We start from the raw sequence: 17,639 nt of genomic DNA on the forward strand, positions 1-17,639 counted from the left end.
TTTTGCAGGCAGCTGGGGGCCCCAGAGAGATAATGGCTCTGGATGAAACGGTCTTTAGAAGCTCTGGGCGGCAGGGAGTGAAGTGGCACCAGGGAAGTGAAGCAAGTCCGACAGCCTGGACAGTCCTGCAATCAGACTGCTAGGCTGGGACTTGGGCGACCAGCGCTACACTCTGCCACAGACTCCCTGTGTGACCTTGGGTGGGTCACTTAGCCTCTCTGTGTCTCAGGGGACACTGCTGCTCCTTGCTCCCTCCCCTGTCTTGTTTACGCAGATTGGGAGCTCTTTGAGGCTGGGCTGCCTGCCACTTTGTGTTTGTACTGCCCTGAGCAATGGCAGGTGCTCCTGGAATGCAAGGTACAATATACTTTGCTCTCTCTTTCCCTGTTTGCTGTACACTGGCCTCCGTTACTCCAATCCTAGCAGTGACAGGATAGCAACTCCTCTTCCCCTCAGCAGCCTCCAGGCCTGGAAGAGTTTATTTGCCCATTCTGCCCTTCTCTAGGCCCCACTGCTCTCAGACTAAGCCAGCCCTCCTCTCCAGGGCTGTCTAGGTCCTGATATGGCCCTTCCTCAACACTCACGTGCTACACAGCAGGAACTGAGGCATGGTCAACAAAGGGACTCACCTGAGCATTAAGCTCAAGTAACCTGATTCCCAATCCTGGGCCTTGACCACTGGCCTGTCCTTCCTCCCTTGATGAAGCGTTATCAGGAAACCAACCCCTCCCGATCTCCACCCTTGCCTGGTGCAAGCCCTCATGTGATAGGGCACAGCTGGCTCACCCTGCTCTGAGCAAGCCTAGATGATAATCATAGAGGTCGTGATGGTGAGGAAAAGCCAGGGACAGTCCACATTAGCTCTCTAACTAGTGCTACCCACTGGTGGAGCTGCATCAATGCAATAGCCAGAGGTGGGGAATTTGCTTGGGATCCATCTGGGGAGGGTCTTCTGGGATTTGCTGAGTGGTGGGGGATGTGCTGGGATTCTGGCCTCTTTACCCAGAAGTGGTACCATGGAGGAGCTGCACCGTGGCCCAGAATCTTCCTGGCTATTCAAAGTCCAAGGGAACACGAGAGTTTTTAAAGACAACACTATTGATAGTGATCGCAGTGATAGAAAACGGTTGTGGAATGGGTCGATGGGGTCTCAGCAGCCAACAGTGTAGGAGCTCACGAGAGCTGGCTGTATTTCAAAGAATCCCTATTGAGGTTACAGGGACAAACCATCCTGATGTGTCGAAAGAATAGTAAATATGGCAGGCGACCAGCTTGGCTTAACAGTGAAATCCTTGCTGATCTTAAACATAAAAAAGAAGCTTACAAGAAGTGGAAGATTGGACAAATGACCAAGGAAGAGTACAAAAATGTTGCTCAGGCATGTAGGAATGAAATCAGGAGGGCCAAATCGCACCTGGAGTGCAGCTAGCAAGAGATGTTAAGAGTAACAAGAAGGGTTTCTTCAGGTATGTTGGCAACAAGAAGAAAGCCAAGGAAAGTGTGGGCCCCTTACTGAATGAGGGAGGCAACCTAGTGACAGAGGATGTGGAAAAAGCTAATGTACTCAATGCTTTTTTTGCCTCTGTCTTCACGAACAAGGTCAGCTCCCAGACTGCTGTGCTGGGCAACACAGCATGGGGAGGAGGTGACCAGCCCTCTATGGAGAAAGAAGTGGTTAGGGACTATTTAGAAAAGCTGGACGTGCACAAGTCCATGGGGCCGGATGCGTTGCATCCGAGAGTGCTAAAGGAGTTGGCGGCTGTGATTGCAGAGCCATTGGCTATTATCTTTGAAAACTCATGGCAATCAGGGGAAGACCTGGACGACTGGAAAAAGGCTAATGTAGTGCCCATCTTTAAAAAAGGGAAGAAGGAGGATCCTGGGAACTACAGGCCAGTCAGCCTCACCTCAGTCCCCGGAAAAATCATGGAGCAGGTCCTCAAGGAATCAATCCTGAAGCACTTACATGAGAGGAAAGTGATCAGGAACAGCCAGCATGGATTCACCAAGGGAAGGTCATGCCTGACTAATCTAATCGCCTTCTATGATGAGATTACTGGTTCTGTGGATGAAGGGAAAGCAGTGGATGTATTGTTTCTTGACTTTAGCAAAGCTTTTGACACGGTCTCCCACAGTATTCTTGTCAGCAAGTTAAAGAATTATGGTCTGGATGAATGCACTATAAGGTGGGTAGAAAGTTGGCTAGATTGTCGGGCTCAACGGGTAGTGATCAATGGCTCCATGTCTAGTTGGCAGCCAGTATGAAGTGGAGTGCCCCAAGGGTCAGTCCTGGGGCCGGTTTTGTTCAATATCTTCATGAATGATCTGGAGGATGGTGTGGATTGCACTCTCAGCAAATTTGCGGATGATACTAAACTAGGAGGAGTGGTAGATACGGTGGCAGGTAGGGATAGGATACAGAGGGACCTAGACAAATTGGAGGATTGGGCCAAAAGAAATCTGATAAGGTTCAACAAGGATAAGTGCAGGGTCCTGCACTTAGGACGGAAGAATCCAATGCACCGCTACAGACTAGGGACCGAATGGCTCGGCAGCAGTTCTGCGGAAAAGGACCTAGGGGTGACAGTGGACGAGAAGCTGGATATGAGTCAAAAGTGTGCCATTGTTGCCAAGAAGGCCAATGGCATTTTGGGATGTATAAGTAGGGGCATAGCCAGCAGATCGAGGGACGTGATCGTTCCCCTCTATTCGACATTGGTGAGGCCTCATCTGGAGTACTGTGTCTAGTTTTGGGCCCCACACTACAAGAAGGATGTGGAAAAATTGGAGAGAGTCCAGCAAAGGGCAACAAAAATGATTAGGGGTCTGGAACACATGACTTATGAGGAGCGGCTGAGGGAACTGGGATTGTTTAGTCTGCGGAAGAGAAGAATGAGGGGGGATTTGATAGCTGCTTTCAACTACCTGAGAGGTGGTTCCAGAGAGGATGGTTCTAGACTATTCTCAGTGGTAGAAGATGACAGGACAAGGAGTAATGGTCTCAAGTTGCAGTGGGGGAGGTTTAGGTTGGATATTAGGAAAAACTTTTTCACTAGGAGGGTGGTGAAACACTGGAATGCGTTACCTAGGGAGGTGGTGGAATCTCCTTCCTTAGAAGTTTTTAAGGTCAGGCTTGACAAAGCCCTGGCTGGGATGATTTAATTGGGGATTGGTCCTGCTTTGAGCAAGGGGTTGGACTAGATGACCTCCTGAGGTCCCTTCCAACCCTGATATTCTGTGATTCTATGATACCAGCCTCGGGCTCCAGCCTCGTACGTAATCAGCCCTGTTGCACAGTGCATCTTTAATAACAAGGAAAGAAGCATTAAAAATCTGCTCTCCTGGGCTTCATTGTAGTGACTGGGAGCAAACCTGTGGTTGCCGTGGGAGGCAGAGCTTCAGAACATCTTGGCGTGTCGTGTTGGGACTTGGTGTTTTCCACCCTCCCTTCCCGCTCAGTGTAGAAGCTTTCACATGAGCAAGCAAAAGCTGGTGTGTGGGACACACGGCTCAGCTGGGTGGGAGGCCTTCGTCATCACAATGTGTTGTGCCGTCCCTGCCCGCTGGCTAATGGACCAGATAGCAGAGTGTGCCAGCTTTAATTAGAACTGGGGGTGTCGTCCTGGGACACGGCTGCGCCCCGCTGTTCTCTCAGAGGACGAGACAACGGCTGCTTTGTCTTGTGTGCATGGGCTCTCCGCTCATCCCCCTGTCACTGATCTGGACCTGAGATGAACCAGCACCAAAGGAGCTTGACCAACAATCCTGAGCCACCTTCAGTGGGTTTTCACTCTGGGGCTCCCCAATTCCACCCCCTCCGACTGCCAGAGATGAGTTGCCACCCCACAGCTTGTTCTGCTACCATCCAGCTCCCTCCTGCCACCCTATTCTGGACCTTCATCCCATGCCCTGACAGCCTGCTAGGCATCCACACAAAGCATTAGTCACTGACTCTCCTATTGCTGGGCCCAGGTACCTGCTCCCTTAGGGCCAGATTCTCAGCTGGAAATCAATGTCGCTCCCTTTACTTTAGCAGACCCATGCAGATTCACAGCTGCTGAGGATTAGGCCCTTACTTTCTGTGTGTTCAACGGAGCTGCACCAAGCCAGAAAGGTATGGTTATAGGTGAGATGAGTTTGGTGGGTCTCTCCCCTTGGTACCTGTCGGACGTTTCTCCATATTAGTTTCTTCAGCCCAATAGTTTCATCGGGGGAGATGCCTGAAGCTACAGCAGCAGGTGGGAGTGGAGATCAGAAGGTGGGTGACTGGCAAAGGGAGAGGAAGGATGGTCCAGTGGTTAGGGATCAAGTCCCTGCTCTAACACTATGATTCTATGACTCTATGAACTCCAGTGTAATCCGGGCCATAGAACTTCCCCAAAAGAATTCCTAGCACAGATCTTTAAAAAAACCAGCCAATCTTGATTTTAAAATTGCCAGTGATGGAAATCCATCATGATCCTTCACAAATTGTTCCAATGGTTAATTAGTCTCGCTGTCAAGAATGTACGCCTTATTTCCAGTCTGAATTTGTCTCGCTTCAACTTCCAGCCATTGGATAATGTCAACTCCTTTCTCTGCTAGATTAAAGAGTGCATTATTAAATATTTATTCCCCATATAGACACTTACAAACAGTTTCTTTGTTAAGATAAGTAGATTGAACTCTTTGGGTCTATCACTATAAGGCATGAGTCTCTGGATTAAGTTTAGAAGTGTGAGCAACAAGGGTGATGTCGTGGTGGGAATCTGCTATAGACCACCAGACCAGCGGGACGAGGCTTTCTTCTGGCTACTAACAGAAGTTACGAGATCGCAGGCCCTGGTTCTCATGGGGGACTTCAATCATCCCGATATCTGCTGGGAGAGCAATACAGCGGTGCACAGACACTCCAGGAAGTTTTTGGAAAGTGTGGGGGACAATTTCCTGGTGCAAGTGCTGGAGGAATCAACTGGGGCAGAGCTCTTCTTGACCTGCTGCTCACAAACAGGGAAGAATTAGTAGGGGAAGCAAAAGTGGATGGGAACCTGGGAAGCGTGATCATGAGATGGTCAAGTTCAGGATCCTGACACAAGGAAGCAGAATAAGGACCCTGGACTTCAGAAAAGCAGACTTTGATTCCCTTAGGGAACTGATGGGCAGGATGCCCTGGGAGAATAACATGAGGGGGAAAGGAGACCAGGAGAGCTGGCTATATTTTAAAGAATCCTTATTGAGGATGCAGGAACAAACCATCCCGATGTGTAGAAAGAATAGTAAATATGGTAGGTGACCAGCTTGGCTTAACAGTGAAATCCTTGCTGATCTTAAACACAAAGCTTGTGAAGCTTACAAGAAGTGGAAGCTTGGACAAATGACCAGGGAGGAGTATAAAAATATTGCTCAGGTATGCAGGAGTGAAATCAGAAAGGCCAAATCACACCTGGAGTTGCAGCTAGCAAGAGATGTTAAGAGTAACAAGAAGGGTTTCTTCAGGTATGTTATCAACAAGAAGAAAGTCAAGGAAAGTGTGGGCCCCTTACTGAATGAGGGAGAGAACCTAGTGACAGAGGATGTGGAAAAAGCTAATGTACTCAATGCTTTTTTTGCCTCTGTCTTCACGAACAAGGTCGGCTCCCAGACTGCTGCTCTGGACAGCACAGCATGGGGAGGAGGTGACCAGCCCTCTGTGGAGAAAGAAGTGGTTCGGGACTATTTAGAAAAGCTGGATGAGCACAAGTTCATGGGGCCGGATGCACTGCATCTGAGGGAGCTAAAGGAGTTGGCGGATGTGATTGCAGAGCCATTGGCCATTATCTTTGAAAACTCATTGCGATCGGGGGAAGTTCCAGATGACTGGAAAAAGGCTAATGTAGTGCCCATCTTTAAAAAAGGGAAGAAGGAGGATCTGGGGAACTACAGGCCAGACAGCCTCACCTCAGTCCCTGGAAAAATCATAGAGCAGGTCCTCAAGGAATCAATTCTGAAGCACTTAGAGGAGAGGAAAGTGATCAGGAACAGTCATCATGTATTCACCAAGGGCAGGTCATGCCTGACTAACCTAATTGCCTTCTATGACGAGATAACTGGCTCTGTGGATGAGGGGAAAGCAGTGGACGTGTTGTTCCTTGACTTTAGCAAAGCTTTTGAAACGGTCTCCCACAGTATTCTTGCCAGCAAGTTAATGAAGTATGGTCTGGATGAATGGACTATAAGGTGGATAGAAAGCTGGCTAGATTGTCGGGCTTAACGGGTAGTGATCAATGGCTCCATGTCTGGTTGGCAGCCGGTATCAAGCGGTGTGCCCCAAGGGTCAGTCCTGGGGCCGGTTTTGTTCAATATCTTCATGAACGATCTGGAGGATGGCGATGGATTGCACCCTCAGCAAATTTGCAGATGACACTAAACTGGGAGGAGAGGTAGATATGCTGGAGGGTAGGGATAGGATAGGATATAGAGGGACCTAGATAGATTAGAGGATTGGGCCAAAAGAAATCTGATGAGGTTCAACAAGGACAAGTGCAGAGTCCTGCACTTAGGACAGAAGAATCCCATACACTGCTACAGACTAGGGACCGAATGGCTCGGCAGTGTGCCCTTGTTGCCAAGAAGGCTAACGGCATTTTGGACTGTATAAGTAGGAGCATTGCCAGTAGAATGAGGGACGTGATCATTCCCCTCTATTCAGGATTGGTGAGGCCTCATCTGGAGTACTGTGTCCAGTTTTGAGCACCACACTACAAGAAGGATGTGGAAAAATTGGAAAACGTCCAGCAGAAGGCAAAAAAAAATGATTAGGGGACTGGAGCATATGATTTATGAGGAGAGGCTGAGGGAACTGGGATTATTTAGTCTGCAGAAGAGAAGAGTGTAGGGGGATTTGATAGCTGCTTTCAACTACCTGAAAGGGGGTTCCAAAGAGGATGGATCTAGACTGTTCTCAGTGGTACCAGATGACAGAACAACTAGAAATGGTCTCAAGTTGCAGTGGAGGAGGTTTAGGTTGGATATTTGGAAAACCTTTTTCACTGGGAGGGTGGTGAAGCACTGGAATAGGTTACATAGAGAGGTGGTGGAATCTCCTGCCTTACAGGTTTTTAAGGTCAGGCTTGACAAAGCCCTGGCTGGGATGATTTAGTTGGGGTTGGTCCTGCTTTGAGCAGGGGGTTGGACTAGATGACCTCCTGAGGTCCCTTCCAACCCTGATATTCTATGATTGTATGTGTTCTAATCCTTTAATCATTCTCAATGCTATTCTCTGAACCTGCTGCAATTTATGAACATCCTTCTTAATTGTGGGCATCAGAACTGGACACAGGATTCCAGTATTCCAGCAGTCACACCAGTGCCAAATACAGAGTTAAAATAGCTTCTCTACCCTTACTTGAAATTCCCTTGTTGCTGCATCCAAGGATTGCATTTGTTCCCTTGGCCACAACTGATTATCCTTCACAACTTCCAAATCCTTTTTCAGGGGTAGGTTTCAGAGTAACAGCCGTGTTAGTCTGTATTCGCAAAAAGAAAAGGAGTACTTGTGGCACCTTAGAGACTAACCAATTTATTTGAGCATGAGCTTTCGTGAGCTACAGCTCACTTCATCGGATGCATACCGTGGAAACTGCAGCAGACTTTATATACACACAGAGACCATGTCTCTTTGGATGGGCTATTACCAGCAGGAGAGTGAGTTTGTGTGTGGGGGGGTGGAGGGTGAGAAAACCTGGATTTGTGCTGGAAATGGCCCAACTTGATGATCACTTTAGATAAGCTATTACCAGCAGGAGAGTGGGGTGGGAGGAGGTATTGTTTCATGGTCTCTGTGTGTATATAAAGTCTGCTGCAGTATCCACGGTATGCATCCGATGAAGTGAGCTGTAGCTCACGAAAGCTCATGCTCAGATAAATTGGTTAGTCTCTAAGGTGCCACAAGTCCTCCTTTTCTTTTTCAGGGGTAGAGTCCCCCATCCTGTAAGTATGGCCAATATTCTTTGTTCCTCGACATATGCGATTACAGTTCGCCATATTGAAACTCATAGTCAACAGGATTTCTGCAAGCCACTCTCAGCCCATTGTAGTGCCATGAAACTCACCAAACAGGTTTGGTGGGCAGTTTTAGAAGAACTGCTAGCATAACGAAGGTGATAATTCCCTGGGGGCCAAGGTACCACTTAAGCCATGTTTAAAGCCATGGTAGGTTGCACACAGGATTTTATTCAAGCCTGCACAGAGGTAATTTACCCTCAGGGCCCCATTCACACACAGCTCATGGTTAGAAGTGTTTGTATCCGAAAATGGATTGTTGTTGATCAGGCGGCTAGGACAACCCAGCGACAGCACCATGTTAGGGAATCCTGTTCCATGTGCACCATAGTTACAGCAAGGACAGTCCCGATAGCTAGGGTCTTGCTTTCTGTTTCTGATACTGTCTAGGACAGGTTTCAGAAAAAACCACGAGGAGTACTTGTGGCACCTTAGAGACTAACAAATTTATGTGGGCATAAGCTTTGGCCGGCTCCGCAGCTCCCATTGGCCGGGAACCGTGACCAATGGGAGCTGCGGGGGCGGCGCCTGTGGGCATGAGGGCAGACGCAGAGCCTCCCTGGCTGCCCATGCGCCTAGGGGCTGCAGGGACCTGGCGGCTGCTTCCCGGAGTCACGGTAAGCGCCGCCGGGACCCTGCAGCCCTCCCACACCCCAAACCCCTGTCCCACCCTGGAGCCCCCTCCTGCACCCCAAACCCCTCATCCCTGGCCCCATTCCAGAGCCCGCATTCCCAGCTGGAGCCCTCACCCCCCTCCAACACCCCAATTCCCTGCCCCAGCCTGGTGAAAGTGAGTGAGGGTGGGGGAGAGTGAGTGATGGAGGGAGGGGGGATGGAGTGAGTGGGGATAGGGCCTCGGAGAAGGGGTGGGGGCTTGGAGAAGGGGCGGGCAGGCAATGGGCAGTGGTGTTTGGTTTTGTGGCATTAGAAAGTTGGCAACCCTACAGCTGTGGGGAGCTGCGGATTCTACACCTGCCCTGGGCGGAGGGGCTGGGGGGTGGGGACATGGGTCGGGTGCTGCTCTCCTTTGAAATCTGGGGGTCCCCTGGAGCTTGCTGCCTTTGGGGAGGCTTTAGGAGGTAGGAGTGGTCAGGGCGCTCCCTCAGGCAGTCACTCCCTGCCCTCCTTTTCTTCCTGTCTGGGATGTCACAACCAGAGCCTGAGGCTGCCTGGGTGACACAAGGGTTTCAGGGCCTGGGCCTGTGTGAGGATCGCCCAGCTGGGATGTTTACGGCTCTTTTCGGGAGAGCGTTGTGATCAGCTCAGGTGTCTTGGCTGAGTTCCAGCTAGACCTTTGCGTTCCTTTCCAGCTCGACGCACAGGGACAGCCTTAGGGGAAATGAGGCCATGGGCCAATTTGTATTGTGGCACGCGGGTGTCCCACCTTGCCCCCTCCATCGCCCCTGGCCCCCCACCCATTCCCCCATCACCCCTGGCCCCCACCACCCCCCTATCCATCCCATCATCACTCCTCCCCACTGCCTCCTCTGCCCCCCCCATTCCCCCATCACTCCTGCCCCCCCACCTCCCTATCCATTCCCCCATCGCTCCTGGCCCCCGCTGCCTCCTCTGGCCCCCTACCCATTCCCCCATCACCCCTGCCCCCCCACACCTCCCTATCCATCCCCCCAACGCTCCTGGCCCCCGCTGCCTCCTCTGGCCCCCCACCCATTCCCCCATCACCCCTGCCCCCCCATCTCCCTATCCACCCCCCCATCGGTCCTGGCCCCTGCTGCCTCCTTTGGCCCCACACCCATTCCTTCATCACCCTGGGCACCCTCTGCCTCCCCATCCATTCCCCCCATCACCCTGGTCTCCACTGCCTCCCCAGGCCACCCAACCATCGCCCCATTGCCCCTGGCTTCTGCTGCCTCCCCCAGGTTCTCAACCATCCCCCCATCCCTCCAAGCCCGTGCTCCTTCCCTATCCATCCCCCATCGGCCCTGGATCATGCTGCTTCCCCTGACCCCTCACCCATTCCCCCTGGTCCCCACTGCCTCCCCGGGCTGCCCACCTTCCCCACCGCCGCCGAACCTCACTGCCTTCCCCCCATTTCCCCAAGCTCCCTTCCATGGCCTCACACCCCACCCCACCCTGCTCCTTGACTCTTGACCACGGCGCCCCCCTGACCACAACACCCACCCGTGAGGCTGGCCCTGTCGACGCAGAACATAGGGCCTGCAGTTTCTCATTGATGGGTGTGGTGACTGGAGAATGCGATGGCCAGGGTGGGTGATTCAGCCTGAGACAAGGTGAACCTCAGGTTCATACTGTGATTCACAGGCCAGATGGGACCATTGTGATCATTCAGCCTGATCCCCTGCATAGCACAGGCCAGAGAAATTCTCCCAGCCATCCTTGCATCAAGTCCAACAGCACGTGGAGGCGATAGACAAGTAAAGCTTCACTCTGTCCCAGGGAATAGGCTCCCATAAGGCCTGTAGATGATTCAGGCTGGCTCCTAACAAGGCCTGGTTTGCACCGAGTTCAGTATAAGATGGCCAGTTTTCAGAGCGGAAAGAGGTAAATATCAGGGTCCCCCAGGAGCCTGTACTGGGACCAGAACTCTTCAACATATTCATAAATGATCTGGAAAAAGGGGTAAACAGTGAGGTGGCAAAGTTTGCAGATGATACAAAATTACTCAAGATAGTTAAGTCCAAGGCAGACTTCTAAGAGTTACAAACTCAAAACTGAGTGACTGGGCAAGAAAATGGCAGATGAAAGTCAGTGCTGGTAAGGGCAAAGTAATGCACATTGGAAAAAATAATCCCAACTAGACATACAAAATGATGGGGTCTAAATTAGCTCTTGCCACTCTAAAAAGAGAACTTGGAGTCACTGTAGATAGTTCTCTGAAAACATCTACTCAATGTGCAGCAGCAGTCAAAAAAGGAAACAGAATATAAGGACCCAGTAGGAAAGGGATAGATAATAAGACAGAAAATATCGTAATGCCTCTATGTAAATCCATGGTACACCCACACCTTGAATACCGTGTGCAGTTGTGGTTGCCCGTCTCTAAAAAGAGATATTAGAAATGGACAAAATACAGAGAAGGGCAACAAAAATGATTAGGGGTATGGAACAGCTTCTACATGAGGAGAGATTACAAAGACTGGGACTGTTCAGCGTGGAAAAGAGAGGACTGAGGGGGGATATGAGAGGGGTTGATAAAATCATGGCTGGTGTAGAGACAGTGACAAAGAGAATGGTATATACCCCGTCACATAACACTAGAAGTAGGGGTCATCCAATGAAATTAATGGGCAGCAGGTTTAAAACTAACAGAAGGAAGTATTTCTTCATACACTGCACAGTCAACCTGTGGGACTCATCGCTAGGGGATGTTGTGAAGGCCAAAAGTATAACTGGGTTCAGAAAAGAATTAGAGAGATTCACCGAAGATAGGTCCATCCATGGCTATTAGCCAAGATGGTCAGGGACACAACACCATGCTCTGGATGTCCCTAAGACTGACTGGCAGAAGCTGGAAGTGGATGACAGGGGATGGATCACTTGATGATTGCTTTGTTCTGTTCATTCTCTTTGAAGCATCTGCCTTTGGCCACTGAGGGAAGACAGGATACTGGGCTGGATGGATCATTGGGCTGACCTGGTATGGCCATTCTGATGAGATGGTTTCTGGGGATTCCAGTAGCCCACATGCTCCCTCCCCCACAATATTTAGGGGCAGATTCCCTCCTATCTTTTTGGGGCAGGCAGCAGGCTTGCTCCCCACACTGGCCATCTCTAGGGGGTACCTGTAAAGGCCCGCTGCCCGCTACATCCTTAAAGAGCTTCAGGGGAGTGGGTGACCTGTTTCCTTCCCACCCGCCTTCAGCAGCGGTGAAGCAGCACTGGGTGCGTCTACACAGTGCGTGGCGGCCCGTGGCAGCAAGTCTCAGGCTTGCGGTACAGCATTAAGGATAACTGGGGGCTATCCCCAAAGGACGCTGGGGCTCAGGCCAGAACTCAGGCTCTGAAGTCTAGGGAGATGGGTGGATTTCAGAGCCCGAGCTCCACCTGAACGTCCACGTAGACGCTTTTAGCACCATAGTGTGAGCCCCGCAAGCCTGTTGACCCAGCCTCTGTGACTGCTGTGGGCGATACAGAGGTCTGCCTTTCCCCGGGCCCTAGAGTTCAGCTGTAAGGGAAACACAAGGGTAGTGTCTCTCTCGTCTGAAGCATGCAGAAGCAGATACCAGGTAAAGTGAGCTTGGGCATTCTCCTAGATTTGGGGGTGAGGGAGTTGGAAGTTTGACGCAGCTCATTGCAGAGGTGCGGGCCTGCTGTGTGAGGTCCTCCTAGTGGTCAGGGAGACTAGGCTATGGCATTGGGGTGCGGTTTGGGCATTGTCCTTCATTGGAGTACACCGAGCAGAGGGGAATGTGAAAGATGCGGCTTCCCCAGAGGCGGAACTTCCGTGATTCACAAGCTGATTACAGTTACCTTAATTAAAAACACACAGTTTGAGAAATGTCACTAACCCACCTCTACCGTAAACCACTAAGAACATAAGAATGACCATACTGGGTCAGACCAAAGATCCATCCAGTCCAGTATCCTGTCTGCCGACAGTGGCCAATGCCAGGTGCCCCAGAGGGAGTGAACTTAACAGGTAATGATCAAGTGATCTCTCTCCTGCCATCCTTCTCCACCCTCTGACAAACAGAGGCCAGGGACACCATTCCTTACCCATCCTGGCTAATAGCTGTTAATGGAGTTAGCCTCCATGAATTTATCCAGTTCTCTTTTAAACCCTGTTATAGTCCGAGCCTTCACAACCTCTTCAGGCAAGGAGTTCCACAGGTTGACTGTGCACTGAGTGAAGAAAAACTTCCTTTTATTTGTTTTAAACCTGCTGCCCATTAATTTCATTTGGTGGCTCCTCGTTCTTATATTATGGGAACAAGTAAATAACTTTTCCTTATTCACTTTCTCCACACCACTCATGATTTTATAGACATCTATCATGTCCCCCCTTAGTCTCCTCTTTTCCAAGCTGAAAAGTCCCAGCCTCTTTAATCTCTCCTCATATGGGACCCATTCCAAACCCCTAATCATTTTAGTTGCCCTTTTCTGAACTTTTTCTAATGCCAGTATATCTTTTTTGAGATGAGGGGACCACATCTGTACGTAGTATTGAAGGTGTGGGCGTACCATGGATTTATATGAGGACAATAAGAGATTCTCTGTCTTATTCTCTATCCCTTTCTTAATGATTCCTAACATCCTGTTTGCTTTTTGACTGCCCCTGCACACTGCGTGGATGTCTTCAGGGAAGTATCCACGATGACTCCAAGTTGTTTCTCCTGATTAGTTGTAGCTAAATTAGCCCCCATCATATTATATGTATAGTTGGGGTTATTTTTTCCAATGTGCATTACTTTACATTTATCCACATTAAATTTCATTTGCCATTTTGTTGCCCAATCACTTAGTTTTGTGAGATCCTTTTTGAAGTTCAGTCTGCTTTGGTCTTAGCTATCTTGAGCAGTTTAGTATCATCTGCAAACTTTGCCACTTCACTGTTTACCCCTTTCTCCAGATCATTTATGAATAAGTTGAATAGGATTGGTCCTAGGACTGACCCTTGGGGAACACCACTAGTTACCCCTCTCCATTCTGAAAATTTACCTTTTATTCCTACCCTTTGTTCCCTGTCTTTTAACCAGTTCTCAATCCATGAAAGGATCTTCCCTCTTATCTCATGATAACTTAATTTACCTAAGAGCCTTTGGTGAGGGACCTTGTCAAAGGCTTTCTGGAAATCTAAGTACACTATGTCCACTGGATCCCCCTTATCCATGTTTGTTGACCCCCTCAAAGAACTCTAATAGATTAGTAAGATATGATCTCCCTTTACAGAAACCATGTTGACTTTTGCACAACACTTTATGTCCCTCTACGTGTCTGACAATTTTATTCTTTACTATTGTTTCAACTAATTTGCCTGGTACTGACGTCCAGGATCACCTCTAGAGCCCTTCTTACATATTGGCGTTACATTAGCTATCTTCCAGTCACTGGGTACAGTAGCTGATTTAAAGGACAGGTTACAAACCATAGTTAATAGTTCCGCAGTTTCACATTTGAGTTCTTTCAGAACTCTTGGGTGAATGCCATCTGGTCCCGGTGACTTGTTACTGTTAAGTTTCTCAATTAATTCCAAAACCTCCTCTAGCGACACTTCAATCTGTGACAATTCCTCAGATCTGTCCCCTACAAAAGACAGCTCAGGTTTGGGAATCTCCAGCTTTGTGAACATCCCCAAGTCCGTGAATTTCCATGAACGGCTCTGCCATTTTGCCACTGGTGTTGAGGCAAATGGTCTCAGTCCAAAGACAGCAAAGAGTGCATGTACTGTAAGGGTTCGGTGCAGGATCTGGGGATCTGCTTTTTCCCCCTCTTCTCTCCGATCTGTGAAGAAGGCCTGAGAGGGTTGGTGGTTTGTTTGTATTTAAGCATTGGTTGCCACTGCTTGCATTTACATTTAGGCATGTCATGCCTTTCCCTCCCTGTTTTTGCTGGAAGCCCCTTTATGGGTGTAAAGGGAAAGAAAAGATCAGTGATCCTTGAGTGCTCACAACCTAACTGAAGGGTTGAATCTTTAACCAAGCCTTCCTTTCTCCGAAATGTTCATTAGACATCGGAGTTAAATGCAAGCCACAAAAGGAAACAGAGCCAAACAAAAGGGCCTTGTCGTCACTACAAAATTACCATATATTATAGCTCAGGCTCACGTCTGCCCAGGGTGCCCAGAAAGGACAGACAAGTTCTCTCACAATACACTGCAAAAGTAGGGAAGCTTATTGTACAGCTACAAGCCATGTCGCGTGTCCTCAGAAGTCTGCACAACACACCAGGTGGTAGAATGCCAGTGTGGACCCAGGGCATTATGACAACGGGTCTGTTATTCTGTAGTGTGGCCAGGACCCTTCGCGACAGGGTAAATATGACCGAAGTAACTCCAGGGTAGATCACTCAAATTAACACAGTCATGAAATTGTACTAAAAAAAACCCTGTTCCTCTCTCAATTGTTCCACCTTCATTCTCTTGACTTTTGTGATGACAAGTTCTCTGAAGACTCTTCCAGGGCAGACAAGATTTTAACTTCTAATAAAAAGAATAAGCATAGGGGAAAAATGAAACTCTTTTGGGGGGCAAAATCTATTCCAGCCTCCTTTATTGATCATAAAGAGCCAAAAAAAAAAAAAAAGAAAATGGCAGGAGCCCATTTTTAAAATCAAATTCTATTGCAGGTCACCTTTAAATCAACTGCTGATTTAAATCTTTAAACCTTTAAATCAGTTGCCCCCCACCCACTAAAAGGCGACTTCCTGGAAATACTTAGAGTGCAACCAAACCCCCATTAGCTTCAGAGCTCTGTGCTGAGTGCCCAGCGAGAAGGCAGGCTGGGAGATGCCGGTCCATACTCTAATTCTCTCTCCAGTCCTACAACCTAAGCCCTGGCTGACTAGTACTGGGACAGAAGAACATTTAGGAACTACAGGAGGTAGTAGGGTCCCATTGGGCTCAGCCCCAGGGCTCAGAGACCAGCCAGGAGCCCACTGGGCTCAGCCCCAGGGCTCAGAGACCAGCCGGGGGCCCACTGGGCTCAGCCCCAGGGCTCAGAGACCAGCTGGGGGCCCACTGGGCTCAGCCTAACTGAAACCTCTGCTGACCAACCACCTATGTATCATAGAATATCAGGGTTGGAAGGGACCTCAGGAGGTCATCTAGTCCAACCCCCTGCTCAAAGCAGGACCAATCCCCAATTTTTGCCCCAGATCCCTAAATGGCCCCCTCAAGGATTGAACTCATAACCCTGGGTTTAGCTTCCAGCAGCTCCGATTGGCCTGGAGCAGTGAACCGCGGCCACTGGGAGCCGCGATCGGCCGAACCTGCGAACGCGGCAGATAAACAAACCAGCCAGGCCCGCAAGGGGCTGTCCCTGCACAAGCGCCGGAACAAGTTTGGGAACCACTGATCTGAGTGCATAGAGTTAGGTTTTTAGAACTCAGCAATGTCTGCTTCCAATGAGACATAAGAATGGATGTCGTCCAGCTAGCCCAGTATCTTGTCTTCTGACAGTGGCTGGTGCCAGATGCATCAGAGGAAATGAATAGAACAGGGCAATTTATTGAGTGATCCATCCCCTGTTGTCCAGTGCCAGCTCCTGGTAATCAGAGGCAGAACCCAGAGCATGGGGTTGCATTCCTGACCCTCTTGGGTACTAGCCACTGAATCGTTTTGTAGGTCTCATTGGGATTACATTATTCATTGTGCATTACTTTGCATTTATCAACACTGAATTTCATCTGCCATTTTCATGCCCAGTCACCCCGTTTTGTGAGATCCCTTTGTAACTCTTCTGAATCAGCTTTGGACTTAAGTATCTTGAGTAATTGTATATAGTCTATTAATTGTATATAGTTATAGCCCATGAAACCTTATGCCCAAATAAATTTGTTAGTCTCCAAGGTGCCACAAGTACTCACTGTTGTTTTTGCTGATTCGGCTACCCCCCTGAAACCTGTATATAGTCTGCAAACTTTGCCACCTCACTGTTTACCCCTTTTTCCAGATCATTTATGAATATGTTGAACAGCACAGGTCCCAGAACAGATCCTTAGGGGAACCCAAAGTTCACCCCCTTGCATATACCAATTTGCTACTCAATTGCCTGCCTTAACCAGGGTCTTCTAATACAAGCGGATGAGTCGCTGGGACCCCCTCATCACACCTACGTAACAAGGCTAACCTTGCTCCTAAATGCAGTCACAATCCTCTGAGCTAGCTGCCTGTGTACTCTGGTAGGTGTGGGCAGGCAAACAGGTTGTGTCAGAGAGGATGGACTCCTATGCCAGAGATAGCCTTGAGCCGCTCCCTATGGAGGAAGTTGCCACTTAAACTCAGAGGGATGTTAGATAGTAGAAAGAAAAGGAGGACTTGTGGCACCTTAGAGACTAACCAATTTATTTGAGCATAAGCTGTAGCTCACGAAAGCTTATGCTCAAATAAATTGGTTAGTCTCTAAGGTGCCACAAGTACTCCTTTTCTTTTTGCGAATACAGACTAACATGGCTGCTACTCTGAAACCTTAGATAGTAGAGAGTCTTAAACATGTGAGGGAAGGAGAGAGCCACCAGGGCCTGAATGGGGACTCCCAGGCAGCAAGGAGGTGGCATGGATATGCTTGAGAGGTAGGGGAAATTCCCATTATTCCCGGGAAGGAGGGAGGAATCTAGGTGGGTTCTCCCATGGGCTATTCTGCATAGGGCCCCAGAAATCCCAGGGCCAGTCCTGAGAGGAGGAAATATTGTGATAATCCTAGACAGGATCCCCTCTCCGCTCCTGAGTGACATTGAGAACATCTCCCTGAGGCAGAGTCAGTCCAGACAAGTCTCTTTATCTTCCCTGCTCTGGATTCTGTTGATTTTCTACTACTGGCTTCCCCCCTGGAGCTCGCCTATGGTATTGGGTGTGCGTATGCACGTCTCAGAAATCAAGCAGCTGGGATGGGAAATATGCACTTGCTTGTTTATTCTCTCCACTCTTCCTTGTACAGTGCATAACACTGGAGCTGCTCCAAGGGAAACACCTCATCAGCCAT

This window comes from Lepidochelys kempii, chromosome 2 (assembly GCF_965140265.1).
Source record: "Lepidochelys kempii isolate rLepKem1 chromosome 2, rLepKem1.hap2, whole genome shotgun sequence".
NCBI classification, from domain to species: Eukaryota; Metazoa; Chordata; order Testudines; family Cheloniidae; genus Lepidochelys; species Lepidochelys kempii.